The following is a 25,705-nucleotide window of genomic DNA, read 5'->3' on the forward strand; positions in this document are numbered from 1 at the left end:
GCTATAAATAAAGCCAAGCTAGGACGCAGCTGAAAAAAGACAGTTCCAAGGCAAGCAGCGGACAAGTGAGTCTGGTGACCTGCTCTGAGTCAGAGACGGCCAGGAGGAAGCAGCCCGACAGAAAAAATAGACGTGTTTTGGGGGAAGAGGGCAAAGAATAAAGAGAAGCTTCAGGAAAGAGAAGAGTTTGTGACAGAAGCATGGCACCGCACTGCAGCCCAGACCCATGGGGTGCCCAGCACTGATGCCCCCGCCAAGCCACGTCAGGTGACCAATGCGTGCCTCACTGGGCAGGCTGGCAGAGCATGGGGGGCACATGGGAGAGCTCACTTCTCAATTTTTCATCTAGTGGACACTAAAAAGTAATGTGTTCATTCTAAAAATAGGCAGGATATATGAGATTGCAGAAAAGAATTTATAAATTGCTAAGTAACCAGAGGCATGAAAACCTGTTCCAATCTCACTAGTCGGCAGAGAAATGTCAGAGAGTTAAGTTCCCACTTTACATCGCGAGCCTCGAGAGGTACCTCTAATGTCCGAGGACACCAGACAACTTGGATGTAATGAGTGCGAGCTCCCCACTGTTTCTCTTGGGAATGTTGACTTGCACAAAATACTTGGCATGTTGTTATTATTATTACTATTATTGGAGAGCAACTCGACTTGTGTGGTAGAGAAGAGACGGTCTACTCTGTGTCCGTGGCCTCAAGCAGACCAGGCCCTTCCTAGAGGAAGCTTGTGCAGGTGAACCTGTGTAGGAACGGTCACTGAAGCTGTAACAGGAACAGTAAGAGCATGGTTCCACTTGAATGCTCATCAAGAGAACGACCAAGACAAACGGGCAGACTACACATCTTAACATGGTGAGTTGGAGGCACAGAATCGATGGGAGCTATCTGGTAAACGGAGCAGAAGAGGAAGCCTTCTCAGGATAGAGATGATAGAAACGTGTCACCTTCTGAACACCGCCGTGCATCGTTACGGGAACTCTCAGATATGCAGTCCATCTGTGAGAGAGAAATGAACACCTACATCTCAGAGTGAGTACACAAGGAATCGGATTCGGTACACAGGGAACTCCAGCTGAAGCCAAACTTGGACCTGCTGTCCGATTCTGATGCCCCAGGACATCAAACACAGTGAGCAAACCAGCTTTCGCAGGAAGGAAAAAGGCTTTTTACTGCTGTCTGGGTGCGAGTTGAACAGGAAGGATGCTCAGGCCAGGCTCCCTGTCTGTTTGCTCCAGATAATTTTTTTTTTTTTTGGTCTTTTGTCTCCAGGGTTATCAATGGGGCTTGGTGCCTGCACTATGAATCCACTGCTCCTGGAGGCCATTTTTTTCTTTTGTTATTATTTCAGCTATTGTTATTGTTGCTGCTGCTATTGTTGTTGGATAGGACAGAAAGAAATGGAGAGAGGAGGGGAAGACAGAGGGGGAGAGAAAGACAGACACCTGCAGACCTGCTTCTCCGCCTGTGAAGCGACCCCCCTGCAGGTGTGGAGCCGGGGGCTTGAACTGGGATCTTTATGCCGGTCCTTGTGCTTCGTGCCACGTGCACTTAACCTGCTGCGCTACCACCTGAATTTATCTGAGTAGATGGAGGGGCTGGAGACAATGAGCTTGATTATTCCTTAAAGAGTAGGAGGTAAATTTCAGGATAAACAGGATGGGGTCTGGACCTTGTGGCCATCCGGCCTCCTGAGTGAGGACATGGCCCCTGAGCATTGCCTCTTGTCTGGAGGAGGCCGGCCTATGCAGGAGTGAAGGGAGTGTGAGTTTCTGTTTGCTGTTCCTTTGCAGATTCAGTCTGTAAGATATTTACAGCTTCTGCAGAGTGGTTCCCTAGAGCACGGAGAGTTACTGCCTTTTCTTCTAGCTCAGTTCATCAGCGCCAGGTCACCCTGTCCCTCTAGGGCCATGTGTCACATAGCTCTGTCCCTTCTGTGCTGTGACTTGACAATTATATCTGCAGTGTTTAATTTCTTAAAAGAAAACGGTGGAGCAGATATGGTAATCTGTCCAATTTGATGAAGTATGAGGGCAAATGTGCATTTCGTATTGTAACAAGCCGACTTCCCTGGGCCTGTTCATTCAGAGTGATCAGCTAACAAGTGGCCAAACTGGTCTGAGAGACGGGGAGAGACACTGAGCAGCGCAGACGCCTCCACCCTGGAACTCACATTGTGCTGAATGTTTGCAATTTCTCTTTCTTTAAGACAAGAAAAGCAAGAATAAGAGAAAGATGAAGAAGCAGTGACACATTGCTATTATTTTTAGAAGGAGTCAGCGGAAACTCCTCTCCCATAAGTGGCTTTCCCTAGTGGCATTCCACTGCCAGATTTCAGGCAAGCAGAAGAGGGGCTGGATCGAGCCAGACCTGATGTCTTCCCAACTAGGGAAGTGCAGTTGGTGAGCAAATGTTCACCGAGATTCCAGGAAGACGACAACTAGATCACACTGGGGCGTCTGCCCAGGGCCAGTGCTTTGGGACCCTGGAGGCCACTGGAGGCTGGCAGTGTCCTGGTTGTGTCTGGTGGCCAGCTGTGGTTAGACTCAGAGCCTTTCAGCTCGTAGTATGACAGCAGGTACCCTCCCTCCCCTCCCCACCCCTCCCCTTCTTCTCCAGCCAGAGACCCAGCCCTCCTAACACCCAAATCCCGGGACTGATGCTGATGGCTGACCTGCCTTCTATCCCAGAAGCGCCGGGACAGAGGCAGCAGGGGCTGTGTGAGCCCCACCCTCTTGGCTGAAGAGCCTTCCAGGCCATTTAAGGACCAGTGCCTTTCTCTCCACGCCCTTCATTTTTCTCTGCTCTGTTTGGAACCAAAGCAGCTGTGTGTACAGGGGGACTTTCAGGCCCTCACGCACACCCAGGGAAAGTACAGACTCCGCTGTAGCTGAGTTCATGTCTGCAGCTCACGCCGGCTCGGGGCAGCCAACAACAGCAACACCTCCTCCATGCTGACTGCACTGCTGAAATGCACTCGGAGCCTGTGTGCAGCACTTGTAACCCCCCTGCCATCATCCTTCGTATGAAAAGAGAAGCGAACAGACAAACCCACCCAGCAAGTCTTGGGGAGGGGAGACTGTGGTGTCTAGAGTTAGCACAGTGTCAGATGCCAGTGTCCAACTTTAAACATGGCTGTAACTCACAAGAAGTAAAATGAGATGAAAAATGAAATGCAAATGAAAAAGCCAAGAGGCACTGACATTGTAGCAGAGAAGACCTAGCAGGCAAGGGTTTAAAAGAACTTCCTAAAGATAGCTCTCAGGCCACCCCAGCAGCTGGAGTCCTGGTCGGGGAGTTCTTAGATTCCCAAACAGACATGACAGGCCTAGACCTCGAATAAACCCCTTTCTCCATTGTTACCGGCCATCTCTATCAGGAACAACACAATAGATCCCTCTGTGGGCCCCCATAGGACCTTGCCCTCAACTTGGATCAACAACGGTAGAGAATGTTCCATCCTCTGAAGGGAGGCTGGACAACATACTCTATGCTACACCTGAGGAAGATGGGTCCTGATAATGGGGCAGCTTGGAACGTTCCTACTCATGACCACAGAATGTGAGATCAGATCTACAGGGATGCAGAGGTCACACAGGCTCCTAAGCTGATTATGGGCCCCAGATCACATCAAATCGATGGGGTTTACAGTCAACAATATTTATACCCCTTTCCCATATTTGGGAGCTACTCTCTCTCCTGATCCAGCTTTCTGGTCCTTCTGCCAGCCATGACATCATCTCCCCAGACAATAACTAGGATCCACCTGCATATCAGAGGCCAGGCTCAGGAGAAAACAAAACAAAGCAAAAACACTAGTACAGTCATGGGCCCTTTGGAATAGAACTCAAATAGGCCTACTAACTATCAACAAAACGGAGACCCCAACTCATCATCTGCACTGTTCCAGTCTTTAGGTCCATGACTGGTCAACAATGTGTTTGGCTTTGTATATTAACTCTTTTTTCAGCCACCAGGTTCCAGATGCTACCATGATGCTGACCAGACTTCCCTGAACAGATAACCCCACCAATGTGTCCTGGAGCTCCGCTTCCCCAGAGCCCTGCCCCACTAGGGAAAGAGAGAGGCAGGCTGGGAGTATGGATCCACCTGTCAACACCCATGTTCAGTGGGGAAGCAATGACAGAAGCCAGACCTTCCACCTTCTGTATCCCACAATGACCCTGGGTCCATGCTCCCAGAGGGATAGAGAATAGGAAAGCTATCAGGGGAGGGGATGGGATACGGAGTTCTTGGTGGTGGGAATTGTGTGGAGTTGTGCCCTCTTATCCTATGGTTTTTGTCAGTATTTCCTTTTTTATAATTTTTTTTTTTAAAAAGATAGCTCTCAGGAATGCTGAAAGACAAGGGTTAAGTCGGGACAATCATGTAGGAAGATAGCAATACCAATAAGGAACCATAAAAAAAATAAGTAAAACACTCAAGGTGTCCTGCGTAACACGAGGAAGCATTACAGGCACCTGTGGGCAGGTGAACAGGTAAGAAAGCACAGAGTACGGCACTCGGTGGAGTACTGCTCAGCCTTCCAAAGGAGGGGAATCTGCCACATAGCAGCACAGTGGGAAAAGTCTTGAGGGAGCAGAAAGTCACCAAGGACACACGCTGGATGGCTTCTCCCAGGTGGGGTCTCTGGACTCTTCAGAGCCACAGACGGGAAGTAGAGTGGTGATTTCCAGGGGCCGGCAGGAGTAGGTAACAGGGCCAAGGGGGCTCAGAGCATCTGCAAGAGGAGCTTAAACGCTGGGTCATTGGGTCACGCTGTCACCAGGGGTGACAGGAGAGAGTGGGGGTGCTGAAGGGTGTGTGACAGTGGGGTACAGAGAGCTCTGACCGGCCGTGACTCTGGACCAGAACGACCCCCCCAGGACTGCACGGGGCTTTGTGTGCGTGGAGTCCTGACTGTCTCTGGAGGGCTCCCAGGGTCCTTTCTGTGGTGGCGGCGTGACTCAGGTCAGTCCACCCCTTACATAGCAATGACTCGTTCTTTCAGCTAATAAGTGCCGATCCTGACAGAATTCCTCCCTGAGAAACTCCTAACCTTCCTGGGAGCAGGACAGAATCCTTGGGGCTCCAGAGAGACTCAAGATCGTGTGTGACAACCAGCAGGTGCTGTCTCGCTAAAGAGAAGGCCAGTCCTGAGGCTCTTATTTTATTCTGTTCTATTCTATTCTATTCTATTCTATTCTATTCTATTCTATTCTATTCTATTCTATTCTATTCTATTCTATTCTATTCTATTCTATTTTGAGACAGAGGTCTCTGTGGGTGTGCCCAGCGTTTTCCAGTGGTACCTGTGGCCTCTTGCTTTCTCCCTGAGGGGGGCTCTGCTGGCACCCCCCAGCCTTCTGTGGGTGCTACAGGGCCCCCTCGGGTGGCTGAGTGAGCGAACGTGTGCCCTGAGCCTGGTGACACAGGCAGGCCAGGCAGGAGCCTCAGGGCAGATACAGTGGGCCCTTGGAGCCCTGGATGAGCCGGCGATGGGGGTGGGGTGGGGTGGGAGAGGCAGCCGTGTGGGTGCTGAACCCTGACTGCAGGGCGGCAGAGGGAGCGGTGGTGGGGACAGTGGCGCCTATAACTGTCCCCCTCGGGATGCCAAGGCCAGATCCTGCCACGGGCCTGCTCTGCCCTTACCCCCAGGCCAGCTGAGGGCTCTCACTGCTGCTGGCCTCCCACCGTCCTGGGAGGAGCTGGGTCTCTGCCACACTCCCTGCCCGGCCTGCCAGCTGCCCCTGCCGGGACTGTCCGTCTGTGCTGGGATGGGACTCCGGACGCCAGCCCCCACCTGCCAAGGTGGCTTCCTGCTCCACACAGCAGCCCCGGCACCTCCACCCCCACCCCAGCAGGCGGGGTCCCGTTTGTGTGTGGCCCTGTTCAGACATTTTCCTGAAATGTGTTTTCTCTGCTGGGGAAGCCTCGTGGGACAGTGTAGAGGCCGCTGGCCAGCTCCCCTGGAACCCCACCTGCAGCCTCACCTGGAGCCTCACCTGGAGCCTCACCTGGAGCCTCACTTGGAGCCACACCTGCAGCCTCACCTGGAACCTCACCTGCAGCCTCACCTGGAGCATCACCTGGAGCATCACCTGGAGCCTCACCTGGAGCCCCACCTGGAGCCCCACCTGGAGCCTCATCTGGAGCCCCACCTGGAGCCTCACCTGCAGCTTCACCTGCAGCCTCACCTGGAGCCCCACCTGCAGCCTCACCTGCAGCCTTACCTGCCGCTTCACCTGCAGCCTCACCTGGAGCCTCACCTATAGCCTCACCTGCAGCCTCACCTGGAACCTCACCTACAGCCTCGCCTGGAGCCTCACCTGGAGCCCCACCTGGAGCCTCACCAGGAGCCTCACCTGCAGCCTCACCTAGAGTCCCATCTGGAGCCTCACCTGGAGCCTCACCTGGAGTCCCACCTGGAGCCTCACCTGCAGCCTCACCTGCAGCCTCACCTGGAGCCTCACCTGCAGCCTCACCTGGAGCCCCACCTGGAGCCTCACCTGCAGCCTCACCTGCAGCCTCACCTGGAGCCTCATCTGCAGCCTCACCTGGAGCCCCACCTGGAGCCTCACCTGGAGCCCCACCTGGAGCCTCACCTGGAGCCTCACCTGCAGCCCTACCTGGAGCCTCACCTGCAGCCTCACCTGCAGCCTCACCTGCAGCCTCACCTGCAGCCTCACCTGGAGCCCCACCTGGAGCCTCACCTGCAGCTTTACCTGGAGCCTCACCTGGAGCCTCTCCTGGAGCCTCACCTGCAGCCTCACCTGCAGCCTCACCTGCAGCCTCACATGGAGCCTCACCTGCAGCCTCACCTGCAGCCTCACATGGAGCCTCACCTGCAGCCTCACCTGCAGCCTCACCTGCAGCCTCACCTGGAGCCCCACCTGGAGCCTCACCTGCAGTTTCACCTGGAGCCTCATCTGGAGCCTCTCCTGGAGCCTCATCTGCAGCCTCACCTGCAGCCCCACCTGGAGCCTCACTTGTAGCCTCACTTGCAGCCTCCCCTGGAGCCTCACCTGCAGCCTCCCTGGGATCCCAGTCCCCACTGTGTGGGCAGGGGTGGAGTGCTGTGGCGTCTTTCCCCGCCTCTGGACCCTGTCTGAAAGAGTCTTCCTGGCTGGTCTAACCCCAGAGGCCATGGTGGCGGAATGGAGCGCCTGCGTCTTCAGTACTCCATCTGTCCTGACTTCGCCCAGGGAGGCCTGGCTGTGTTGGCAGAACTGGGCTTTGCCCTCACTGGCCGGCACTGGGCACAGAGCAGGCTCCGTGGATGTGGGGTGGGGAGGTGGTGGACAGGTGCAGAGAACAGCACCCCGGTCCCCCTCAGGGTCTGTGCTGACCTGGAGGGCCACCCACCCAGTGGCAGCTCCCCATCCCACCCCCAGGCCCCCCGCTCGGCTCTCCCAGCTCCCTGGGCCTTCCTGTCCCAGTCACCACTCTGATATCCTGGGGCAGGAGGCTGGGCAGGCCTGTGGTCAGAGAGGAACATCCAGCAGGGCCCAGTGCAGGGGCGGCAGGCCTTGATGCAGCATGGTGAGCTCTGCCCAGAGCATGGCCACCTGCGGGCTCGGCGCCTCCTGGATCCTCACGTCACCCACCGGGAGTCTGGAGTGCGGAGCCAGGGAGAGGGCTTTGGGTCCAGACAGAGAACTCTCGAGACGCCGGTCTCCGCAGCCAGCAGTTCCATTAGGGAAATTAGGGAAATTCACTTGAGTGTTTTGGAAGCAGGGAGAGGTTAGCTCAGCCACAGACATCACCAGTCATTCCACAGTCCTCAGTCAGCAGATCCCAAGGGCTCCAAGTTCTCAGAGAAAAGCCCAGGGCTCTGGAGCTGTGGGATGGAGGCACGGCCCCACCCTCTCCACAGGGCTCAGCTCAGTCAGCACCCACCCACCCAGCAGAGGAGCTGCCACTCTCCCCAGGTGGGGAGCCCTGCAGGGGAAGGAAGGCCCCGGGAAAGAAGGTGCACAGAACAAGTGGCCTCCTACTCTTTCAAAAAGGACGTTTCACTTATGGACTGGGTCGTGGCACACCTAGTTGAGTGCACAGGTTACCATGCACAAGGACCCGGGTTCAAGTCCCCAGTCCCCACCTGCAGGGGAGAAGTTTTGCAACTTGGTGAAGCAGGGCTGCTGGTGTCTCTCTGTCTCTCTCCCTCTCTATCTCTCTCCATCTCCCTCTTCCAATTTGATTTCTCTTTGTCTCTATCAAATCAATCAACCAATACGATATACATGTATTTACTATGTATTGAATAAAAACAGAGAAATTGAGAGGGAAGGGGGAGAGAGAGAGAGAATAGGGAGGAGAGAGAGAGGGAGGGGAGAGGGAAGAGGAGAGAGATGGGGAGGGGAGATGGAGGGAGGAAGGGAGAGGGGAGATGGAGGGAAGAATGGGGAGGGGAGCGGGAGAGAGATCTGTAACACAGCTTTGTTGATTTCCTCCTGATGGTGCAGACTGGGGCCAGGTCTTTGGGTGCTGTAACATGAGCATTCAACCGTGTGCGCCATGGCCTGGGCACCCAGCTCCCTCCTCTTGAAGCTCTCCAGCCCCACCGCTCGGTCCCCTGAGGGTGGCCTGGGGACTCAGCTGTGTCCAGGCTCACAGCCGACGCAGGAGGACTTCAGGGCCTGCCGTGGGCATTGGGTCAGACCTGCTGACCGCCTGCCTTCTGTGCTGTGTCCCGGCCCTCCAGACCCCCAGCCCTCCCTCTGCTGCACACCTGAGGGACTCTGCCCTGCCTGGCAGCACCGGAGGCTGGAGAGCTGCTTGTCGTGAAGCCTACAGGTGGCTCAGCCTCCAGCCAGGGAGGACAGGCTGCTCTGGGCCACTGGACCAGCCGGGCTGTCCACCGGTCTCCGTCTGCTCAGCCCTGGTGGCATAGTGCCCACAAAGGGGAAGGGGCCGGGTGGGCCGACTCCCCCTTGCCCGGCATTTCAGTCTACAGGCACCATGGCAGGAGATGCTGCTCTGGGACAGCAACCCCAGCAGTGTGGGGACATCGCCGGGCCCGAGAGGAGGGTTGTCTCCTCAGCTGACACCCACCGCCATGTGGAGAGGCCGGCTGCTTCCTCTGTGACGCCCACTCCCCGCGGCTGTCAGCACCACAGGCTGCAGCCTAATTCGAACCTCTGCAGAGATGGAGGTTCTGTCCCTCTCACTTCAGGCCTTCTCAGAGGAAGCCTTTGAGAACCAGCCAAGTGCTAATGAGTCATCGTTTGTCGTAATGATATGCACAGGCCACAGCAATGTCTACCCCTGCCCCAGAAAAGGACCACTCTGTGCTTCAGCACTGAGCGAGAATGATGATTTTCATAGTGTCATGTTTGGTTTAAATTGTCTACTTTAAAAAATAGACATGCATTTGCCTCTGATACAATGAATCCATTTGTTACCCAGCCACATTTGATTTTTATCAAATTTCTCTTCGCAAATATTGTCTCACAGTGACAGAACACAGAAAAACAAAACCATCTATGCCTTTCCAGTCGATAAATAACATGTCAGCAACTAGGATAGAACGTTGTTGAAATATTTCATGTTTTGGGACCGGGTGGTAGCGGACCTGGTTGAGCGCATATGTTACAGTGCACAAGGACCTGGGTTCAAGCCCCTGGTCTCCAACTGCAGAAGGAAAGCTTTGCAAGTGGTGAAGCAGGGCTGCAGGTGTCTCTCTTTCTCTCTCCCTCTCTATCTCCCCAACCCTCTCAATTTCTGACTGTCTCTATCCAATAAATCAAGATAATAAAAAATCTTTAAAAAGAAGCCTTTCATGTTTTAGATGAAGCCTCACCATAGATGTTAAGATTACTTTCCTAAAGATTTAAAATGGAATCTCATGTTGGATTTGGTGTGTCTCCTCACCACTGGGCAACATTTCAAACAAGTTGATCCTGAATCTTCAGTCCCCACCCGCTGTGAGCAGATGGGATAGATTCTTCTCTGGTTTGAAAGCTACAGATTCAAAGTGGCCCCTGAAGTCTTGTTTCAGTTTTGAATCCCCCAGAAAGGACTACTGAAAACGAACTATTTTAAATTAAACTGCAAATTGTTTTCAGTGAGAGCTTACATCAAGAAGACATTGGCTGCAGAATGAACCGGGACGGCGTGACACTCAAGCAGTAATGGAGGTTATCTGTAGCTGCTGCAAGCTCTTTGCTTCCATTTTCTGCCGGCTCCTCTGTACTCAGAGAGCCAGATGGAGTTTGCAGGGATGGGCTGGGCTTCCCGAGCAATAAAAGAACAACTATTCAGATGCTTTTCAATCCAAGTTAGTCGCTGGCTTGACAATAGACAGCCCAGTGAGATTCAGGCTGACTGAGCTTTGCCAAAAGAGCGTGAAGACAAGGACATCCAAGAGGTGGTGAAGTCCAATGAAAGGGACCTCAGAGATGTGCGAGGACAATGCAGGAAAAGTGCCACTCCATGGAAAGGGATCCTAAAATTTGGGGGTTTTGTTTCAAATCAGGGAGTGAATCTGGGCTCTGGGTGCTGCGACTCCCTCTCCGGGCCGCTCCCGGGGCCCAGGGGACACAGAGAAGCGTCTGAGGACAAGCAGCACCAGCCCTATGGGGGCTCCGTGACCAGCCTCAGCTGCTCGGGGCCACGGCCAACAGCTCAGACCGGAAGCAGGAAAGGCCAAGAATGATGGTGCTGGAGAACCCAAGTTGGGCCTCAGGGTCTGCCCCGAAGCAGGGGGCTTTGAACGGCACGCAGGACCCGGGTGAGCATGGAGGACGTGTGCCATGCTGGCTGTGCTGGCTCCCTAACTAGCCGCGCCCCGCAGGCATCTGGGTGTGTTCCACAGGCTCTAACTGCCTGAGTCCATGGGTGCTGACGTCCTCATGCTGAGTCTACCGATGGGGAGTCTGAGGCACAGAGCCATTGAAGAAGGCGCCTTGGCAAAGAAAGTCATGGGTCCGAGGCTCCAGCCCAACAGAGTGGCTCCAGGTCCCACCTGTGGAGAAGCCCCAGCCAGGGTTGAGCCCCCTCCCCACTGTCTCCTGACTACTTATCCCCACCCCTCTTTTCAATGCATTTATTGCCAAGCCTAAGATCAGGCAGTCCCCTGTATGTTTTCTTTTCTTTTCTTTTTATTTATTTATAAGATGGAAATATTGGCAAGACCATAGGATAAGAGGGGTACAATTCCACACAATTCCCACCACCAGAGTTCTGTGTCCCATCCCCTCCATTGGAAGCTTCCCTATTCTTTTTTTAATTTTAATTTTTATCTATTATTGGATAGAGATAGAGAGAAATTGAGAGGAGGGGGATAGACAGAGAGGAAGAGGAAGACAGAGAGACACCTGCAGCCCTACTTCATCACTTGTGAAGCTTTCCCCCATATAGGTGGGGACCAGGGGCTTGAACCTGGGACCTTGTGCACTGTAATGTGTGCGCTTAACCAGGTGTGCCACTGCCTGACCCCAGGCTTCCCTGTTCTTTATCCCTCTGGAAGCATGGACCCAAATCCTTTCTGGGGAGCAGAAGGTGGGAGCTCTGGCTTCTGTCATTGCTTCCCCACTGGACATGGGTGTTGGCAGGTGGATCCACACCCCCAGCCTGTGTCTGTCTGTCCCTAGTGGGGCAGGGCTCTGGGGAGTGGAGGCTCCAGGACACACGGGTGAGGGCGTCTGTCCAGGGAGGTCAGGATGGCGTCATGGTGGCTTCAGTTATCAGCCAGGGGTGGGGGTGGGGGGTCACAAGGGCTCCTGTCAGCCAAGCTCTGGGGACAGGAGCTCAGAGCCCCCTCTGCCGACTCTCTCCCACTGGGGGCCGAGCCCTGGGAGTCGTCCCTGTTTTGTGAGCTTCCTTCAGGCCACCATGGGAAGAAGTCGTTCTTGCTCACTTCACTAGGCAGGTGGCTGGGACTCATCTGGGGGCCTGCTGGCGTGGGAGGGGACCTCTGTGATACAGGAATGCATCTTGGCATTTGAAATCAATCCCAGCATTCTTCCTTTCTTCCATTGTTGGAACAGTGGGAAGCTTGGAGTGGGCTCTATAAAGCAGTCAGTCATTCTTCCAAATGCACAACGTGGCATCAGTCCGAGGCTGTAACAGTCTCCAAAATGAGCAAGAGGAGTCTGGACTCTGACGGCCTGGCCTGTGGGAAGTGAGTTGTTGACTTACAGGGGCATGTAGAGACCGTTCGAGTTATGATTCAGGTTTGTCCGGTAAATTGCCTTCCTTTCTCCCTGCCACACCCCAGTCCCTACTTCTGTCTCCAGCTGTTAAGTGTTTTTAAAAGTTTCTGGTTTAAAAATTCCATTTTGGGATCACTGATGACATTCAGAAGAAAGGTAAAAAAATCCAACATATCCCAGGCATTTTCCAGAATTAGACATCCCATTTTACAAGGATTCTGCTTTTATTTGTTTGATACAGAGACATTGTGAGGGAAAGAAGAAGATAGAGAAGGCAGAGAGACATACCCACAGGCCTGCTTCAACAGCCCCGATGCTCTCCCCCTGCAAGTGGGGACCAGGGGCTTGAACCAGGGTCCTTGTGCATTGAAATATATGCACTCAACCAGGTGCACCACCATCTGGCTCCAAGGATTCTGTTTTTATACAGTTACAAGTCTGGAAGGCAACCAGGCAGGAAAATATATTCAAATCCCATGTATTCACTTTGCTTTAAAAAATATTTTATTTATTTTGAATAGAGATGGAGAGAAGTTGAGAGGGGAGGGGAAGAGAGAGACATCCACAGTCCCGCTTCACCACTTGTGAAGCAGCTGGGGACTGGGGCCTTGCAGCTTGGTTCTTGCACATGGTAATGCATGTGTTCAAGCTGGTGCACCCCACCTGGCCGGCCCTCCCCAGGTGAGCTAGCCCGCCTGTCCACAGTCTGTTCTTTAGTCAGAGCATCCTGAGTGTCACCGCAAGCACATCACTTTTGTATCGTCGACTTTCTCATTTGGAAGCACCACTGTTTACCTAGCCTCTGTCAGCGGTCCGGAGTGCTGATTCTAAGCTCCTGTGGCAGTTCTGACCGGTGCTGTCAGTGTGTGTTTACATCTGTCTCTGGACATCTCTGTGTGAGTGCTTTGGAGCCTCCTCGCAGAGGAGTAGAACTGCTGAGCGTAAGAAGTGTGACTGCTCAGCCTCGCGGGACAGCACCAAGGCAGGTCAAGGTGGCTGTGTCCGTCTTTGTTCTGGTCCTGGTGGTGCCTGTTTCTCAGTATTTGGTGTTGCTGGTAGGACCACTTTGCCAGCGGAATGGGTCAAAGATGTCACCTGGGGTGTGTGGTCTTGACTAACTTTTTCTGATCCTGAAAGTTGCACATGTCTTCATAAGCTTATTGGCCACACGTATTTCTTATCTACTTTTTAAAAAATTTTTTAAAAATATTTATTTTCCCTTTTGTTGCCCTTGTTGTTTTATTGTTGTAGTTCTTATTGTTTGTTGTTATTGATGTCGTCATTGTTGGATGGGACAGAGAGAAATGGAGAGAGGAGGGGAAGACAGAGAGGGGGAGAGAAAGACAGACACCTGCAGACCTGCCTCACTGCCTGTGAAGCAACTTCCCTGCAGGTGGGGAGCCGGGGGCTCGAACCGGGATCCTTACTCCAGCCCTTGTGCTTTGTGCCACGTGCGCTTAACCTGCTGCGCTACTGCCCGACTCCCTATTTATTTATTTATCATTAGATAGAGGCAGAGAAGTTGAGAGGGAAAGGGGAGACAGAGAGGGAGAGAGACAGAGAGACGCCTGCAGTCCTGCTTCATCACTCGTGAAGCTTCCCCCCCTGCAGGTGGGGACCAGTGGCTTGAACCCGGGTCCTTGTGCGCTCAGCCAGCTACGCCACCGCCTGGCCCTGGCCATTCATATTTCTTTCTGAAATGTCTGTGGGTGTCTTTTGCTCAGAGTTCTGACTCTTTGTGTCTCCATGATTCTGTTTAGACTTTTCTTCCTAAGCGGCCTCTGTGCGGCACATGCTCAGAGTGAAGCTGACTTTTCACTTCTTTTAGGAATAAGCCTCAGTAACCTAGACGTTACTTCTCCCCCACGCCAATGTACACTCATCCCACAGCCCATGGGTATTGATTTGGTGCCAGCTGTGGCTCTGTCAGCTGGGCACAGCTGTGGGGACCCCAGCTGGCTCTGGGCCGGCATTCTGGTGGGCTTCCTCTTGCTCCTGTCACCCAACAGTCCGCGAAACAGCCTGGGTGGCTTCCTTCCATCTCTGTCTCTTAGGGCAGAGCCTTCCGATGGACTGTCAGCAGGGAGGCCAGAGGCCTTTCAGGCTTGGGGGTGACTCCGGGCCTGCCCCTACCCTGGGCAGCTGCCAAAGGCAGGGGGTGGGGGGCGGCCTGGGTCTACTCCCTGCTGCTGAGGACCTGGGAAGCACCCACCCCCCCAGAGCTGTGCCCGCCACTGTGGGCCCTCCCCTGCCCTCCAATGTCTGTGCCACTCAGGGCCCAGCACCTGCAGGCTCAAGTTAGCCCGGGGGCGTGGAGCTGTGGAGCCTGGTGGTGAGCCCCCGGGGAGCCCTCCCCTGCCCTCTCACTGCCCCCACCCTGGGAGCCACCCTGCAAGCCCAGGGGAAGGCCTGTGCCCTGTCTGTGGAGCCCTGGCCTGGACAGGTGGGGGCTGGGCCTTCAGGGCTCCCGGGCTCTCTGGGGGTCCTGGGTCCCGCGCCGTGTCTGCTCGAGCTGCTGGCCTCACAACCACCTCTGGGAGAGGCAGGATGGCTCTCCTGGGAGCCCCTCATTTGCAAGCTATTTGCTGAAGATGATGGAGGGGTGCCAACAAACAATGGTCAGAGCTGCCTGGCAGCAGCGGCCAGCTAATTGAGTGCTCTGGAAAACAGCTCTGGCCCTGCCATTCGATCCCTTGTCGGCGAATTAGAGTTCCAGACACAGCCAGGCAGTGCCAGAAGCCAGGCAGCCCTCACCCACAGAGGATGCAGGGATGCAGGGATCACTGTGGTGGGAGGAGAGAGAGAGAGAGAGAGAGAGAGAGAGAGAGAGCAGCTCCTGCAGTGGGGCTGAGGTGCAGAGCCCACGGAGGCTCCAGAGAACAGCTGTGGGAGGAGCCTGCGCCCAGCGCATCACTTACATTCTAGAGTGGCCAGAGCAGGATGTGGGCAGGAGAGCCATTCCAGGAAGCAGGGCGGGGGCTGGGCCGAGGGGTCTCAGGAAGGGGGAGCAGCCGCCCTGCGGCCAGACCTCCCTCCCAGAGAAGCACCAACAGCACAGGGAGGCCAGGCCAGGCAGCTGCTCCCAAGCCCTGGGAGGACAGGACGCAGGCAGGGCCCCAGAGCTGCCTGATGGGAGCTTCTGAACCTTCCTGCCTGGGGGCAGGGCTCAGGGCACCTTGGTCTTCCAGCCCAGCTCAGAGCTCTCCCGCCTGGAGCCTGCACACACACACTCACACTCTCACACTCGCACACTCGCACACACTCACTCACTCACGCACACACACTCACACTCGCACACACACTCACGCACACTCACACACACACTCACTCACACACACACTCACGCACACACACACACACTCACACATTCACACACATACTCACACACACTCACACTCACGCACACACACACTCACACACACTCACACACACCCACTCATACTCTCTCTCACACATACACACTCGCACACACACTCACACTCTCTCTCACACACACTCACACACTCACATACACACACACTCACACACACTCACACACACTCACTCACACACACTCACACTCTCTCTCACACACTCGCACACACTCACACACACACTCTCATGCACACCAACCATGATTGCTCTCTCTGGTGGTACAGAGCCAGATGGGAATGGCCTCCTCCTCAGAGAGACTGGGGAGGTGGCACCTGGACAGACACGTGGAGGCGGCAGGGGAGGCAGGGGAGGGCATCTCTGCGGTAGGGCAGGGCCAGGTCTGGGCAGCACAAGGCCTCAGAGGCCCAGCATCCTGGCCCTGCTTAGGAGCAGCCTGTGAACTGAGGAGTGGTGTGTGTCCACCGCCAGGCACAGGGGAAGCAGAAGCACCTGAGGGCTGAGGAGGAAGCAGGGCCAGGGCAGAAGAGGTGCCCGGGTCCCCGTCCCAGCCCGCGGGGTGAAGCCGTGCAGAGCAGAGCACGGCTGGCGTCCACCGCAGGAGGCCCCGGTGAGGAGGTGAAGAGGGACTGTGAGCCTGTTGGAGCGAGTGCAGAGAAAGCAGAACATGGCGGCCCCACTCAGGACAGAGGAAGAACGGTCTGGGCAGACACTGTGCTCTGAGGGCCATGTGGGCACACCTGGCCACGGGCACACATCACAGCGCACAAGGCCCCGGGTTCGAGCCCCCGGTCCCCATCCTCAGGGGACAGCTTCGCGAGCGGTGGAGCAGGGCTGCGAATATCTCTCTGTCTCTCCCTCTCTCCCTCCCTCTCCTCTCTCAGTTTCTCTCGGTCTCTATCCAATAATAAAAAAATTTAAAAAGCAACAGCTTTGTGCTTTGGAGGTGAGAAACAGCAGGAGAGTGACACAGGAGAGAGTGAGGCTCTGAGGTCACCAGCCGGCTCACAGCAACAGAAGGGGGCAGAGGACGAGGAGGAAGGGCCTCCGGTGACAGGGAGGGACAGAGCCCAGACACCATCCCGGGCAGCTCTCAGTCCTGGGGAGAAGGTGGTGTGGTCAGGGCCGGGCTGTGCGAGGGAGACGTGGGCTTGGAGGAGCTTTCCCAGGGGAGTGAGAAGTTTGGCCCTGAGTAGATGTACTGAGCTCCCGGGCGGAAAAGAATATGGGGGTTTCCAGAGGAGGAGGGGTGTGGGGAGACAGCATAGTGGTTCTGCAAACAGACACTCTTCCCTGAGGCTCCAAAGTCCCAGGTTCAATCCCCCACACCACCATAAACCAGAGCTGAGCAGTGCTCTGGTGTTTCTCTGTGTCTCTCTCAAAAAAATAAATACATAAATAAATAAAAATTTAAAAAACATTGAGAGGTGGAAGGATTGCTGAGGGGTTTCCAGACCCCTAAGGGCTGCTTGGGGTTAAGTTTTGAATGTGAGGTGAAGCTAGTCGGATCCGTGAGTGTTATCCTCTGAATCCCTTTGGCTGGCAGGCTTAGCGTAACATGGGTGGAGGGTGGGGGTAACTTGAGCTTTAAGAGTGAAGCTGTTTCTCAAGGGAGAGACCCTCTGAGTTGAGACTAAACAGTTGGATGAAGGGCCGGGTGGGTGGTGGCGCACCTGGTTGAGCCCACATGTCACAGTGTGCAAGGACCCTAGTTCAAGCCCCTGGTCCCCACCTGAAGGGCGAAAGCTTTGCTAGTGGTGAAGCAGGGCTGCAGGTGTCTCTCTGTCTCTCACCCTCTCTGTTACCCTCCTCCCTCTTGATTTCTGGCTGCCTCTATCCAATAAATAGAGATAATTTTTTTAAAAAGTTATCAATAGTTCTTAAAAAAAAAACAAGGGTGTGTGACTCTGGACTGTGAGATCTGGGCCAGGGAGGGAAGGAGAGGAGAACATGAGTGAGTTGAGGAACAGTGAGAGAAAAAAAAATTATGAGGCTAGACACAGCTCACCCTGTGTGTGAGGACCTGGGTTCAAGTCTTAGCACCCCATGAGAATGCCATATGTGTTGTGGCACTGTCATTAATGTTCGGGGGCTCCAGCAGGCCGGGCTAACTTCGCGGCAGTAGACAGAGACTCGAGGACACACGGCTGGGCCGAGAAGCTGCAGTTTAATCTTTATTCACGAGCGGGCAAATCACCACATCATGTACTTCCCCATCATTCTCCCTCAGCGGCTGCTGCTGGGACCCTGGACAAATACCAACATGGCACCAGGGCAGAGCCAGGCTGACAGATCTCTCCTGCACGATCTTTCTCTCTGTGAGTCTGTCTAGGTTAAGAAGAAAAAACATGTCGGGGGAGATGCCCAGAGGGCTCTGAACCCCAACTGCATCAGGACCCAGAGAGAGAAGAGGGAAAAAGGAAGGACCCCTGGAAGCAGTGATGGTTGCAGCTGTGGCTTAAAACTGAAGAGAATGCAGGGCCACAGGAGAAAATATATAGCGACAGACAGATAGTTCTAGAAATAACGGTCAGCCCATGTCTGTGGCCTCGGGAGAACCACTGCTGTTTCCAGTGGAGGGAGTGGGAACACAGCGTTCTGGTGGTGGGAACGGTGTGGCATTGTCCCCCTGCTACGTTGTGATTTTGTAAACTATTAATAAAAAAGAAAGAAATCTCAAAAGGAGAGACTTCATCAATGTGTGACACAAATTTTATTGATGTCTGGGTGCATTAAAAAAAGAAATAAGCTTAAAAAGTAGCGAAAGAAAGGAGGATAGAAAGAAGGAAAGAAAGAAAGAGGAACAATTTTCTCAGAGAGGTAAAATTGAATAGGCATGAAGCCCTGGGCCTGGCCTCCCAGACTTCTCAGATCACTGAATTATAGATCTAAGTGTCATAAAAATGTGCATTGTATAAACATGTGTTTTGATCACTTTGAAGAAGTTTCTCTAAGTACTGAAGGAGAAAAAAGTAAAAGCCTCTTATTTTCAGAATTCTAATAAGATCGCATAGCATCTCCTCAGATATTCCATCTTCATGTATTTTTCTAAATGGTTTTTGCTTCTTCTGAAAAGTTGATTCATGAAGTGAAACAAAGGCCCCTTTTCTGTGACTCAGATAAAAAATGTTTCCATTGCTTCAGAAGTTGCTGTGACATCCCAAACTCATCTTCTGGTCATCTTTCATTCCACTGCTTTTTGCTTTCTACAAGATATGAGGTGCCGTGTGCAAGGGAATAAATAAAAATGTCAGTGCCTCCTGGCTCCTTTGATAGTGTTTGGAGAGAGTCGGAGGTTTGAAGAACACTTACTATCAAATGGAAACCAGATGAGAGACGTGAAATCATGGCCTCTCCAGCCCTGAGTCGCCACGCCGAGTCTAAGCCAGGACTGTTACAGGAAAGCCCCGTGCACGGCTCATCCGAGGCTCCCACCCCACCCCCAAAACAATATGAGAGCCAGGCTAGGAATGCAGAGATGGGGAGAGCTCCTTCAGTGCTGTTTTGACCTCCATCCCCCAGATATATGGTGGTGAAGACTGAACCTGGGACCTCGGAGCCTCAGGTAGGAGAGTCTGTTGGCAGAACCATGATGCTGCCTCCCCTGCCCTAATATTTATTATTATTATCATCATCATTATTCCCCCAGAGCCCTGCTCAGTTCTGGCTGATGGTGGTGCTGGGAACTGAACCTGGGGCCTCGGAGCCTCAGGCAGGAGAGTTTTTTGCAGAACCGCTGTGCTGTCTCCGCAGGCCGACACACTTACTTCTCGGAAGTACTTGCTGGATTGCCTGTAGGCTCCTGAAGCCACACACAAGCTCGCAGGTGTGGAGGGTCCCAGCTGTGACTGGGTGGCCCAGCTGAGCAGCACTTTGAACTCCCATGAGAAGACTTCCCGTGAGGTGACTCTCAGCCCCCAAGACTTTCTCCCGTGCCCATTCCTGTCGTGTTAAGAGGACTCTCTGGCTTTGCTTCTACTTGACTGTGTGGGTCCCATCCTGGCATTTGGCTGCAGGGGCCCTGAGCACAGATGTCCCTGGAGGGCTGGTGGCGCCTTCCCTCCCTGTGTGTGGGGGGGGCATGTCTTCCCCTCTGTGTGGTCCTCACTTCTCTACAAGCCTCTCTTCAAGCTGCTGCTCCAGGTGGCTGCCCCGAGCTCCCTCTCTTCTTAATTAAAGAAGTCGCTCACTGTGAAGAGTAGAGCTGCGTTTTCCTGACGCCTCTCCTCTCAGAAGACCATAGAAGCCATTTCCACACACACCTCATTACTGAAGCACCTCAGAGTCACTCATCCAGCAATCACCCCGTGGTGGCTCGTTTTCCCCGACACTGTGTTTTGTGTCTTCCACAGGACAGTTTTTAAAGCTCAGGAGAGAGCATTCGAATCTACAGTTTCCACAAAGGAATCCTTGCTAATAGAATTCTCAGCCTTGACTTGTACATAGACCTCAGACTAGTTAGAGGCTTGAAAGCCCGGCTGTGGGTCCGGAAATAGCCCACCTGGATAGTGGCCGTGCTGCTCTCTGTGCACCTCCGCACAAGCCTGGCCCCTCTCGTAGAAGGAAGCTTTTTGCTGGTCTTGCCACCTTCTCTGCCTCCTGGTTTCCACGGGAAAGAGCAAAGCTACAGAGACTGGAGCACGAGAAACAAAAAGAAAGACAGACAAAGAAAGAGAGATAGAGGAGAGAGGGAAAGAGAGAGTAAGAGAGAGTGAGAGAGACAGAGAGAGAAAGAGTGAGAGAGTGAGAGAGAGACAGAGAGAGAGAGAGAAGGGAAGGAAGAGAGAAAGAAGGGAAGGAGGGAGAAGGAGAGAGAGGGAAAGAAAGGCTAGATAGAGAGTCATACCACTCTAAAGCGGTGCCCTGGGTCCTTCACTTCATCAAGCTAATGAGGCTGGTTTTGTTTTTCCACCTTCTAAAGTTGCAAAGGAGACTAAACACTGGGGTCCATGTCCTTTGTGAACAATAATAGATGGAAAATCCACTTTCAGTAGACTACATTTGTTCATTTGGAGGGAACAGGTTTGATCGCCAGTGTTATTTATTTATTTATTTATTTATTTATTTATTTATTTATTTATTTATTTACTGAGAGACCAGAGCACTGCTTGGCTCTGGCATACGGTGATGTGGGCAATGTGTGTGTGTAAGTGTGTGTGAGTGTGAGTGTGTGTGTGCGTGTGAGTGTGTGTGAGCATGTGAGTGTGTGTGAGCATGTGTGTGAGTGTGTGTGTGCGTGTGTGAGTGTGTGTGAGCGTGTGAGCGTGTGTGTGTGTGTGTGTGAGTGTGTGTGAGCATGTGTGTGAGAGTGTGTGTGAGTGTGAGCGTTTGTGTGAGTCTGTGTGAATGTGTGTGAGTGTGTGAGATTGAGTGTGTGTGTGAGTGTGTGTGTGTGAGTGTGTGTGTGAGTGTGTGTGAGAATGTGAGTAATAAGTGTGTGTGAGTGTGTGTGTGAGTGTGTGTGAGCGTGTGAGTGTGTGTGAGCATGTGTGTGTGAGTGTGTGTGAGCATGTGTGTGAGAGTGTGTGTGAGTGTGAGCGTGTGTGTGTGAGTCTGTGTGAATGTGTGTGAGTGTGTGTGTCTGTGTGTGAGTGAGTGTGTGTGAGTGTGTGTGAGTGTGTGTGAGAATGTGAGTAATAAGTGTGTGTGAGTGTGTGTGTGAGTGTGTGTGTGAGAGAGTGTGTGTGAGTGTGTGTGTGTGAGTGTGTAAGTGTGTGAGAGAGAGTGTGTATGTGTGAGACTGTGTGTGAGTGTGTGAGTGTGTACGTGTGTGTGAGAGTGTGAGTGTGTGTGAGTGTGTATGAGTGTGTGTGAGTGTGTAAGTGTGTGAGAGAGTGTGTGAGTGTGTGTGTGAGTGTGTGTGAGAGTGTGTGTGAGTGTGTATGAGTGTGTGTGAGTGTGCAAGTGTGTGTGTGTGAGTGTGGGTGAGTGTATAAGTGTGTGTGAGTGTGTGTGAGAGTGTGTGTGAATATGTGTGAGTGTGTGTGAGTGTGTAAGTGTGAGTGTGTGTGAGTGTGTGAGAGAGTGTGTGTGAGTGTGTGTATGTGAGTGTATGAGTGTGTGTGTGTGTGAGAGTATGTGTATGTGTGTGTGAGTGTGTGTGTGAGTGTGTGTGTGAGTGTGTGTGTGAGTGTGTGTGTGAGTGTGTGAATGTGTGTGGGTGTGTGAGTGTGAGTGTGTGAGCGTGAGTGTGTAAGTGTGAGTGTGTGAATGTGTGTGAGTGTATGTGTTTGTGAGAGAGAGTGTGAGAGTGTGTGTGAGTGTGTATGAGTGTGAGTGTGTATGAGTGTGAGTGTGTATGAGTGTGAGTGTGTGTGGGTGTGTGTGTGTAAGTGTGAGTTTATGAGAGAGTGTGTGTGTGTGAGTGTGTGTGTGTGAGTGTGTGTGAGTGTGTGTGAGTGAGTGTGTAAGTGTGAGTATTTGTGAGTGTGTGTGAGTGTGTGTGTGTGAGTGTGTGTGAGTGTGTGTGTGAGTGTGTAAGTGTGAGTATTTGTGAGTGTGTGTGAGTGAGTGTGTGAGTGTGTGTGTGAGTGTGTCTGTGAGTGTGTATGTGTGTGTGAGTGTGTGTGTGTGTGTGTGTGAGAGAGAGAGAGAGAGAGAGAGTATGTGAGTGTTCAGGAATGCAAGCCCGGTGCTCCAATGCTGACCCATCTGCCTAGGAAGCTCCTGCTCTCTCAGGACACCTGCCAAGAGACAGGTGAGCTCCTCCTCTGTCAGGACACCTGTGAGGAGACAGGTGAGCTCCTGCTCTCTCAGGACACCTGCCAGGAGATAGGTGAGCTCACTATTTCATAGCACACCTGCTTGCAGTATCCAGCTCACTGGAGATGTTTTAGAAGGCAGCTTTCTGCAGAGTTAAGGCTTCCAGGACTCAAGAGAGACAACATTTCTCTTGTACCATGGAATCCGGAGCTTACATTTTGTGAACGCCTCCTCGCAGACTCTGCGTGCCGGGCGCGAGTGAGGGAGGCGCCTACCTGGCTCACCACCACCAGGGTCTCTGGTGGAAGATGGAATGTTTTTATTGAACTGCTTCTTGTTTGCGTTTCAGGGGGAAAATGAAGGCAGATCTACAGTTGGAGTCTGGTTTTAATCAGAATGTAATCTTAGGGGACTATGTCAGGCTGAGAATTTTTAATCTGATATTTTTAAAGGAAAAAAATTCCATGTTCAAAAAATGATACAAACCAATCCACCTTCAAGGAGTGATGGGAAAAAGAAATCTCTTGCATCTGAGAGAGGCAGGAAATCCCAGAGACTCCCACAGGGAGGAGGCGGAGCCAAAACCTGCACTGTCATTTCTGAGGCCATGTCTCAGTTCAGTGCAACCCCAGGCTTCATTGAGCAGCCAGGACGTGGCTTCCAGGACATGGCAGAGTTCCGATCCCTGAAGTGAGATCATGAGCCTTCGCCCACATCTCACCCCCTTTCAGGGCCTCATCCTCTTCAGAGCATCTGACGGTGTGCCCCTCCCTGAGGCTTGACATCTGTGTGGCCTCAGGGTCTCCGCAGCCGGTCCGGTCCTGCACATTTCATCTGGGGTGCGCTCTCCTGGGCGGGGCTGGCATGGGCCCCAGGCCTTTCCAGCTTTCCAGGCAGCTCTCTGCTCTGCTGGGCTGGGCTGGAAGTGCAGGACCTCTGCCTCCTAGTCAGCTGCACAGCCGCTAGTGGACTCCTGGGAAGCTTTTCTGCCCTGATGCTCAGTGGAATGTATTCTTATTAAATGCAAACGTGGTCCAAGTAGGTTTTCTCCCAGGTGTGTGAACTTTGCTGTTTGCTGGCGTGACCGTGAGCCCAGAATCAATCCGTCTTATATGTGCTTGCAGGGTTCTGCCTTCCTCTTTGACAGCTACAGTCAGTGACTCAACCATGAAGGTTACAAACTGGCAAGAAAAAAAAAAACAGTAAAAGCATCTGTAGCTATCTCCAAAACGGAGACCCCAAATCTTCATCTGCAATATTCTTGCCTTTAGGTTGATGATTAGTCAACAAGTTGTTTGGCTTTGTATGTTAACTCTCTCTTCAGCCACCAGGTTCCAGATGCTACCATGATGCTGACCAGACTACCCTGGGCAGACGACTCCACCAGTGTGTCCTGGAGCCCCGCTTCCCCAGAGCCCTGCCCCACTAGGGAAAGAGAGAGACAGGCTGGGAGTACGGATCCACCTGTCAACGCCCATGTTCAGCGGGGAAGCAACTACAGAAGCCAGACCTTCCACCTTCTGCACCCCACAATGACCCTGGGTCCACACTCCCAGAGGGATAGAGAATAGGAAACCTGTCAGGGGAGGGGGTGGGATACGGAGTTCTGGTGGTGGGAACTGTGTGGAGTTGTGCCCCTCTTACGCTATGGTCATGTCAGTGTTTCTATTTTTATAAATAAATAAATATATCTTTTTAATAAATAGATCTTTTTAAAAAATTTTAAATATTTATTTATTTTCCCTTTTGTTGCCCTTGTTGTTTTTCATTGTTGTTGTAGTTATTTCCATTATTGATGTCATCGTTGCCAGATAGGACAGAGAGACATGGAGAGAGGAGGGGAAGACAGAGAGGGGGAGAGAAAGACAGACACCTACAGACCTGCTTCACTGCCTGTGAAGCGACTCCCCTGCAGCTGGGGAGCCGGGGGCTCGAACTGGGATCCTTATGCCAGTCCTTGCGCTTTGCGCCACATGCGCTTAAGCCACTGTGCTACCGCCCGACTCCCTAGATATTTTTTTAAGGAAAAAAAAGCATCAAGAATGTCAAAAGCTTCAGAGAAATGAGACCCACCAGATAACATACAGCACAGATCTCCTGCTGATGCTTCTAGTCTGAAATCCATTCTGAAACTGCTTGTGTCGTGATCATCTCAGAGCGTGATGGTTAAGTGAATAAATCAAGCATGATTTTAAAATTCATCCCGGGATTATGAGAGCACCTTATTATGAGAGCACTCCGACTGTCTTGTCTCTTTCTCAAGTAAGAGACCTGAATGTTTATGTGACTCTAACACATAGACATTCTGTGCTGTGTCAGAACACTATAAGACCCGAAACTTCCACTGCTCTAGTTTAGATGTTTCCATGTCTCCAGGGTCCTACAGAGAAGAGAGAGCACTGGGGAAACTAAGACGCCTCATGTTTTCCCAGCATCACCCTCTGTGTCACACAGCTACACCTTAGGCACATGGACTTGAATGAGTGTTGCCCAAATCCCCTTGTCCACAGAAAAGGCTAGGCAACCACCCATCATTTAAGGTGCTATTTCTGTCACTGCGTCAATACACACATCTGCCTGAGCAGCCTGGTCACAGGGGGCAGGTGTGCGTGGACTTGTGGATGTTCTGCATCCAAGCTCACTTGGTAATCTCTGTGGAGATGCCTCATGGTGGAAACATAGGTGAGAGATATCCAGCTTCAGCGTGAACAAGATCATGTAAATAACATTGTAGGAAGAAGAAAGGTTCCAGTAGTCCTGAAGAAGGGAGATTCTCCTTGTTCCAGAGGTCTCTCTCTGACCGTCTTGACTCTTGGGCCCAGGATGGAATCTCCGAGCCTCTCCCTCCCGTTGGGCTGTGTAGTCCCAGCTGGCATGTCTCGGTTGTCCTGGACGGTTTTTTCGATATGGAAATTTGGCACTTTTATCATCCCTTCATTTTAAGAGTTTCCAAGTTCGTTAGTCAAGATGGAGTGGCCTAAGAATCTGACTTGTCCTCCAGCCTGACTTCACAGGAAATGAAGATGGAGGGAACAAGAGTCTGAGAGGGCTTGAGAGAGAGAGAGAGAGAGAGAGAGAGAGACAGGAAGACCTCATAGGAGGACTGTGTCTGCCCCAGAGGACCACCCCACGCTGGAGCCAGAGAGGAGACCCAGACAAAAGGATGTTTTCCTGAGGTGAGGAGATGGAAAAGGGTCTGCAGAGGCCAAGTCAGACAGTGGGGATGGGAGAGGGGATAAACAGCTGGAGTGCAAAATGAGTCCCCAGGGGGCTGGCCGTGCTACACCCGGTTAAGCACACATATCATTGTGCGCAAGGACCTGGGTTCAAGCCCTTGGTCCCCCACTGCTGAAAGCTTCCTGAGTGGTGAAACAGGTCTGAGTGGTGAAGCAGGTGCATCTCTGTGTCTTTCTATCTACCAGTCTCTCCTCTCTCAATTTCTCTCTGTTCTGTCAAATAAAATAGAAA

The 25,705-nt window shown here is 52.8% G+C and overlaps 1 long non-coding RNA gene across 1 annotated transcript; it reads left to right on the forward strand.

Annotated features, from left to right (window-relative positions):
• Positions 1-15,955: 15,955 nt before the first annotated feature.
• Positions 15,956-22,774, forward strand: LOC132538965 (uncharacterized). Its single transcript, XR_009550297.1, has 3 exons — positions 15,956-16,145; positions 19,185-19,438; positions 22,587-22,774. It is a non-coding gene; the product is annotated as an uncharacterized LOC132538965 (long non-coding RNA).
• The last annotated feature ends 2,931 nt before the right edge of the window (positions 22,775-25,705 follow it).

The sequence above is a fragment of the Erinaceus europaeus genome, chromosome 6 (genome assembly GCF_950295315.1).
Source record: "Erinaceus europaeus chromosome 6, mEriEur2.1, whole genome shotgun sequence".
NCBI classification, from domain to species: Eukaryota; Metazoa; Chordata; class Mammalia; order Eulipotyphla; family Erinaceidae; genus Erinaceus; species Erinaceus europaeus.